The following is a 7,761-nucleotide window of genomic DNA, read 5'->3' as shown; positions in this document are numbered from 1 at the left end:
TGCTTTCCTGGTGCATTGGCCCTTTAAATGAATGCAAAGTTTGAAAGCGCTGCCATCCAGACTGGCAATCCCAGAGATCTATATCCAGTATATACTGGGAGATGCTCCACTGTCTGCCTGATTGGCACATGGCAGGGGGCTGCATTAATCCTGGTAATGTATACTATGTATGCCCCATGTGGCTCCCTGATGTCTGAATGATACATACGGTGTGTCTCTGGTGCACTTGGCTCACTTCACCCCTGAATGAGCTGTGATTCAGATCTGCAGCCCATCTTACCCTCCCCTATGTGTGTGGGAGCTGGGGCTGGTTCTGCTGGGGAAGGGGGTGTGTGTCATCCACACATCAGGATGAGCAGCTGCACACACTAAGCTGGAGCCGCCAAACTCCAGCACACACTGATCCAGGACTGCAGCCGGACTGGTAAGATGCTTATTCCCAATTTCCAGCAGTTCTATGCATTGCACTGTTATATCCGCTCCCTGCTGCAGGACTACAGCATTAATGATTAGACAGCTGCAGGAGGGCTGCGGGATTGTATGTGATTATGTCACTCTTGTCAACTGTCAGCACTTGCATCGATTAATTAAAAATGATCTAAAATTCTTCACCGTAAGTAAAGACCAAGTAATCCTATTTGCACTATTATCATACACTAAGACAATGGGCGCTGTGTTGTTAACCACTTATTGTCAATTGCTAAGTCCTCTAATCCTCAAGAGTCATCCCAAGTTAATTGTTAGTAAATTGATGTAATTTGTTCATGAGTTCTGATATGCATGAAGGTAGGAGGCTCTTCTTGTTCAATAGTCATCGGTTCATTACATTATATATAGAAATTGTACATTTGCAGGTACTAGGATTTGCCACATAGGGTTAATAGAATATTTAGAACTTGTGTATTCAATGTGTCAGTAAGGGTTAGTTGTTATTTGTAATGTATTATTTTCCTGCATGGCAGTTGTAGCAGATAGAGGTCAGAGGACGCGTTACGACCTGTGTGACCCCTGGTCCTTATCAGTAAATTAACTTTATATCTTCTGAGTATTGATGTCATACTGTCACTCCTGTAAATAAATACAGTATTGTCTTATATCTGGAAAGTAGCGACGGCATTCGGCAATTATTGGAATGTAGTGATGTCACGCTTGTAGAATATGCCCTTATATTTGGAAAGTAGTGATGTCATACCTGTAAAATATTCCCTGAGAGCTGGGTACTAATGACGTCAGTACTGTAAAATATACCCTTAAAGCTAGAGAGCTGTGATGTCATCCTGTAAAATATTCCCATATAGCTTGATGTTAGTGATGTCACTCCTGCAAAATATACTCATATATCCGGAGTGAAGCTATGTCACTCCTGTAGTATATATATCCTTATAGCGGAAGAGCAGTGATGTCACTCCTGTAGTATATATATCCTTATAGCGGAAGAGCAGTGATGTCACTCCTGTAAAATATACTCATATAGCTGGAGTGAAGTGATGTCACTCCTGTGTTATATATCCTTACAGCTAGGTAGAAGTGATGTCACGCCTGTAGCATATATGATATCCTCCAAGCAGGAGAGTAGTGATGTCACTTGTGTCACATGACTCACTGAGAATGTTTTCTGTAACGAGACTGTCTATAGTTTTTGCTGGTGCTATATAAATAAATGTTTATAACAATAGTAACAGTGATAAACAATAATTACTTTCACACCTGATCTAAATCACTTCCTTTGTCTCAAATGGAATGTTCTATATTATAAAGAATAATGGGGGCCATTCCGAGTTGATCGCTCGCTGCCGATTTTCGCAGCGATCAGGTGAAAAAACAGCATTTATGCGCATGCGTATGCCCCGCAATGCGCACGCGCGACGTACGGGTACAAAGCCCTTTGTGGTTGTGCTCAGGTTTTAGCAAAGTTTTTCTTCACACTGACGGCCGCAAGAAGATTGACAGGAAGGGGGCGTTTCTGGGTGTCAACTGACCGTTTTCAGGGAGTGTTTGGAAAAACGCAGGAGTGTCTGAAAAAAACGCAGGCGTGGCTGGGCGTTCGCTGGGCGGGTGTTTGATGTCAAATCCGGACACGAACAGGCTGAAGTAATCGCTGAGTAGGTTCAGAGCTACTCTGAAACTAAACAAACTGTTTTTGTAGAGCTCGGCTGCAGAAGCGTTCTTACTTCTGCTAAGCTAAAATACACTCCCCAGTGGGCGGCGGCATAGCGTTTGCATGGCTGCTAAAACTAGCTAGCGAGCGATCAACTCGGAATGACCCCCAATGTGCTATGCTAATATAATATACAGAGGATATTAGGGCATGTAGTCAAAAGGTCAGCAGTGACAATGTCAACAGTTATGACGTCAACATAGCTGAAATGCCTTCTGGCAACATTTCGATTCTGAAAATGTTGACAGGTGAAGTGTCGGGGTTAGGCTGCCCGAGGGGGGGGGGGGGGGGGGGGGAGTTAGGGTTACGCGCTACAGGGAGGGTTAGGGGTATGAATTAGGTTTAAAGATGGGGGGAAATACTTACCGGAACGCCGGAGGATGGGATGTCTGACTGATCCGGAAATGACGGTCACATGACTGCCGTGACCCGGAAACTGCCACTGGAGCAACTGTCAGGGTCAGGTAAGTGACTGCTGGGACACCAGGACGATATGTCAACATTCTAACATGTCAGCATTTCATCACTGTCTACATGTACCAGCCCCCCACTGAGCAACTGATCATTATAATAAAGTGAGGTGCAAAAATTATAATAATAATTATTATTATTATTGTTATTATTTAGATCTGCATAGATAACTGTACAAGATGTTATAGGATATATTAGTGCTGCAGGACATTCTGAACTCTTTGACTCAGAAGCGCCCGGTTGCTATAACGCAGAGGTTTCCTCAGGTCTGGCGTGCAGGCAGCCACCGTCTCACGTGTCCATTCTTCGAGAGACGTTAAATGAGTGAGGAGATTCAGTCTATAGAGCGGCACCTGCTCGTGTAATGAGTATTCATACAGTGATCTGCGTAGAGTCCGAGGCTTCTTAGAACCCAGCAGGGATCAGATAACAGGCAATCTGTGAGCCATACACAGTACTCCGCTACCTTTCCCAGTATGAGCCTATCCCGAATGCAGCTCCGCAAGCTGGAGCATTTCCAAGCATTTAATATATGCATGAGATGATGTCAGCGTTAGATCATTCTCTATCTGGGGTCACATACACAATCCGGGCATGACCCAAAAACAAAATGAAGTGTAAAGTCTTTACGACAACTACTACTGAAGGGCATACAGCAAATTCTTTTTTTTTTTTTTACCTTACTAGTGATCTGAATTGTTATTTTACGGTGATTTACATGCCGTAAAGCAAAATTACCAATTTTTCCAGCTTCCAAATCACCGAAATCACATTTTTTTTAGAAAAACGTCAAAAATAATGTACACAGGGGCTAATTCACGTTGCATCGCAAATTCCGATACAACCGGAATTCTTGCAATCACCCCGTGGGCGCATGCACCTCGCATTTACTGCGGGTGACTTGCAGTAATGACGAACGTCACACGCAGCCCCTCTGATCTTAAAAATGGCGCCGGACCTCCTGCTGTTGCAGCCAGGTTGCGGGAGGCTTCCATAATTTCTGCAGTCACTCTGAAATTGCGATCGCGCCACAATTTCAAAGTGATTGCAGTGGGTGGGCGGCGGACAGCGTGCTGGGCGGCCTTTCCCTGCAATGGGCGACCCCCCAGCATGCGAGTGACAGGATTGCAAATTCTGCTAAAAAGAAGAATTGGCAATCCTTACTGAATAAGGTCCACAGAGTTCCCCCAATGCAATTCAATGGCCCATTCATTTCAATGGGATTTGCAGATGGTATACACACATTGGAATTCCCTTTGAAATGATTGGTTCATTGAAGTAAGTGAGAAAAACTCCAATAATACATAAAATAAATTCAATATACGTAACTAGCACTTGATGTAAATTTCCTGGGATGGTGTCCACTAAAATGAGCATGGGTGCCTAATGAAGACCCCAAGATGGCAAATACTGGAATGGTGCCTTTATGAGGAAGGGGGCTGCAAACAGTGAGTGAGGTTTCGGAACACCTTGTACACATCAAAATATGCAGTAGAGAGACAATAGAAAGGGTAAAAAACAATAAAAAATGGTGTAGTACTCCATTCCTTGAAATGGACCATTCATTTCAATAAAGTTTCTGCAATCCAGTAGCGGGGCCCACACCGCTTACCCTGCACCCATTTTTTTTCAATACTTACCCTCCGGAGTCTCACGTCACAGCAGCGTGGCAGAAATCACCTGCTCAGGCGCACTAGACTCTGGGACAGCGCTAGAGTCCTCTAGTGACCCTAGTGCCCAGAGTCAAGCCCAGAGTCAAGAGCTCTGCTGGCTAGAGAGGAGTAGGCCCAGAAGGAGACTGCACACGGTCCTCCTCCTCTCTGAAGAAACCCATTTAAATTATGTGGCCAGTATATCCGGGATCCATTTAAATGGCCGGCTGTCGGAATCACGGTGGTCAGGATACCGATGTCGGAATCCCACCAGCCGGAATACTGGCACTACAGGACTATTCCCACTTGTGGGTGTCCACGACACCCATAGAGTGGGAATAGATCCTATGGCGAGCCACAGAGCCTCCAGCGTGGCCACAAGGGGACTATTTGCAAGCTGTCGGTATACTGACAGCCAGCATCATGAGCGCCGGTAAATCCGGTATATCTAGTAGGTCACCAAAGTTTATGAAAAACTCCACAATTAGTTTTAATAAAAATTGTTGGCTGTCAGATAAATGTGCACAATTCAATTTTAGTCAAATAATTCCCTACTCAGAAGACTATAGATCAGGCATTCCCAACCACGGTCCTCAAGGCGCACCAACAATGCAGGTTTTAGTGATATCCAGGCTGCAGCACAGATTGTTAAATCAAAATAACTGAGCTACTAATTAAGTCACCTGTGCTGAAGCCTGGATATCACTAAAACCTGCACTGTTGCTGTGCCTTGAGGACCGTGGTTGGGAATGCCTGCCATAGAGTATTTACAATCCTACGCATTTCATCACCACCAACAAAACGCATAGGGTTAGTTAATAGAAAATAAATGACGGAGTGGTAGAAATATCCTGGAAGGCTGGCTGTATACCTCAAAAGCTGTTTTATGGTATTTTTAACTGTTGTTTTATTACAACCTGTTATACCAAACAATTTTTTTTGCAATAATACGCTGTGGCTCTCAATGGGCCAGAATGCGTCTAAAAATTTGGCCCAATTTCTCATATGTACCAAACTCTGTGGCATTACCCTAATCCTATGGGCTTCTCATCACATTTTCACAGCACATCCCGTGTCCTACTGCACATGTGAATTCCCCAGTAGTATTTCTATCAAAAGGACAGTTCTCATCTTGAGTGCCGTCCTTTGCGAATTCCTTGGTACATACGGGATGCAGTCAGTTTACCTCCAATCAAAATCCCGACGTTCAAAATCCCGACACCAATTGACCGATGGTCAAAATCCCGACATGGACAAAATACCGACATTTAAAATACCGACAAGGTCAAAATACCGACATGTAAAATGCCGACAGGTCAAAATACCGACATGAGTTTTTCATGAGTTTTTTAATTGAAACCGACTTGTTCATACTTTACCATCCCAGTGGACCTGGAGGGGGAATATAATAGTGTGCCGAGCGCAGCGAGGCACCGTGCCCGAACGCTCGCCATGCGAGGGGACGCGGTACACTTTATATGGTGTCCATGTTGACTTATGTCGACATACACACAAAAAACAACAAAAACCGCATGTCTGTATTTTGACCTGTCGGCATTTTACATGTCGGTATTTTGACCTTGTCGGTATTTTAAATGTCGGTATTTTGTCTATGTCGGGATTTTGACCTTGTCGGGATTTTGACCATCGGTCAATTGGTGTCGGGATTTTGAACGTCGGGATTTTGATTGGAGGTATTTCATACCGATCCCGTACATACTTGCGTTATTTACACCGGTATATACCCGATAAATGACAGGATGCACCACATCCCCCCCAATATGCCTTATTTAAAGTACACGTTCAGAGGTCGTTGCCAGGGGTTTCACGCGCTGGGTGTCATGCTCATTGCCAGGTTTTTCATGCACTGGATGGATGTAATACTCGTTGTCAGGGGTTTCATGTGCTGGGTGTCATGCTCATTTCCAGGGGTTTCATGCTCTGGCATCCATGCTCGTTGCCAAGGGGAATGCACGTTGCCAAGGGGATGTAAGTATACTGGCTGGCAGGCGGCATAGATTTCCCGCTCCCTCTCCTTCCTCTTCCCTAATACTACTCCACTTGGGGGGCGGAGATTCACAGAATGACGCGGTTGAATCGTAACGTCACGAGGCAACTGCGTCATTTTGCAAAACTCTGCCCCCCGAGCAGAGTAGTATGCTAGAAGGAGGAGGGGGAGCAGAAGGAGCCACAAAGTGCCGCGGCGGGTGCCCCGTGCGATTGCACGGCTCGCCCGCCGCAAGAAACGGCACTGTTGTTGTGAATGATAAAACTTGTTGCGTATGATAAATTGTGCTCCAGATAATCAGCTCCTAACTGTCATGTGTTCAGCTCCTTACTGTCATGTGTTTTGAAAAATGACAGTTGGGAGCTGATTGGCTGGAGCACCTTATCATACGCAATGAGTTTTATCATGCACAATGCGTTTTATCACTTGTTGATAAATGAGCCCCAGTATATCTGTACTGGTGACGCTAAAACCAGCTCCGTCCTGTGCAACATGGGGATGAATTCCATCGGTGGAACTGGACAGGAAAAATAAAAAATGTCACCCCACCCTAAATAACAGCCCTTATTACTTTCTACAATGCATAATATGTTAGTTTATCAGCTAAATGCAATAGCCTCTAAATTCCGGAGTTGCAGGATTTTTGTGCGAGTCTGTCCGTTTTTTAAAGCAGCAATCATTTGCAAGGCAAAACCAACATGATAAATGATGGCTGCTTTAAAAAAACAAAAACGGCCAGACTCGCGCAAAAATCCCACGCCTCCGGATCTCGGAGACTATTACATTAAGCCGCATGTTTTCTTTCTAATCACATATATTTGTGCAATCTCATACATGAAGCAAAGCCTTAAGGCGAGAATACATTTAAGAACAACACTCGCCCCGCTGGCTCTCTCCTGTGTTGTACATTGATACGGAAACAACTGCTATTTGTTCTGGTTCAATATTACAAAGCTTTTAGGTGACAGCTTTACCTCTAACAAGCACCTAATTGCCTCACCTGCAGCCCAGCGCTGCGTGGCAGCTGCGGATCGGATGTATAATGAACACCTTGTCAGTCTGACCGTTAAATGATTTACACCTGACCTACCCTGATAAGCATGCACACACATTACAGCGTATCTCGCTGGCCTGCAATTATGGCTTTACCCTGGAGCTGGCACAGGTTGGTGTTAGGAGGAAGCAAGTGGGAGCAGGACATTTTGTACTGGATGGAGACTGGAGAAGGTCACGTTGGAAGCTACTGTATGCATTCATTACTATCAGATCGGCTAATTTGAAACAGACATTAAAAACACAAGCTGCGTATAAAAGCTCCATGAAGTCCTTTCGGACGCTGCAAATAAAAATATTTACCGGTGCACAACGCAATGTTTTTGAAAGGGGTGCAAAGTTCATGGGGGGGGGGGGCATGGGATGATTCATACTGTACTTTAGGTGCATTCGGTAACAGTTGAGACATAGGGGGCATT

The 7,761-nt window shown here is 44.8% G+C and overlaps 1 protein-coding gene across 2 annotated transcripts in view; it reads left to right on the top strand.

Moving 5' to 3' along the window:
• The first annotated feature begins 317 nt into the window (after positions 1-317).
• The window catches only part of LEPR (leptin receptor), a 116,019-nt gene continuing 108,575 nt past the window's right edge, over positions 318-7,761 (top strand). For both annotated transcript variants that reach the window (XM_063939165.1, XM_063939167.1), the window contains exon 1: positions 318-424. The gene's annotated coding sequence lies outside the window, so the exon portion shown is untranslated. The remainder of the gene's footprint in view (positions 425-7,761) is intronic.

This window comes from Pseudophryne corroboree, chromosome 9, assembly GCF_028390025.1.
Source record: "Pseudophryne corroboree isolate aPseCor3 chromosome 9, aPseCor3.hap2, whole genome shotgun sequence".
Lineage (NCBI taxonomy): Eukaryota > Metazoa > Chordata > Amphibia > Anura > Myobatrachidae > Pseudophryne > Pseudophryne corroboree.
Note: the sequence above shows the minus strand (reverse complement) of the source record. Positions and strands in the feature narration are given on the sequence as shown.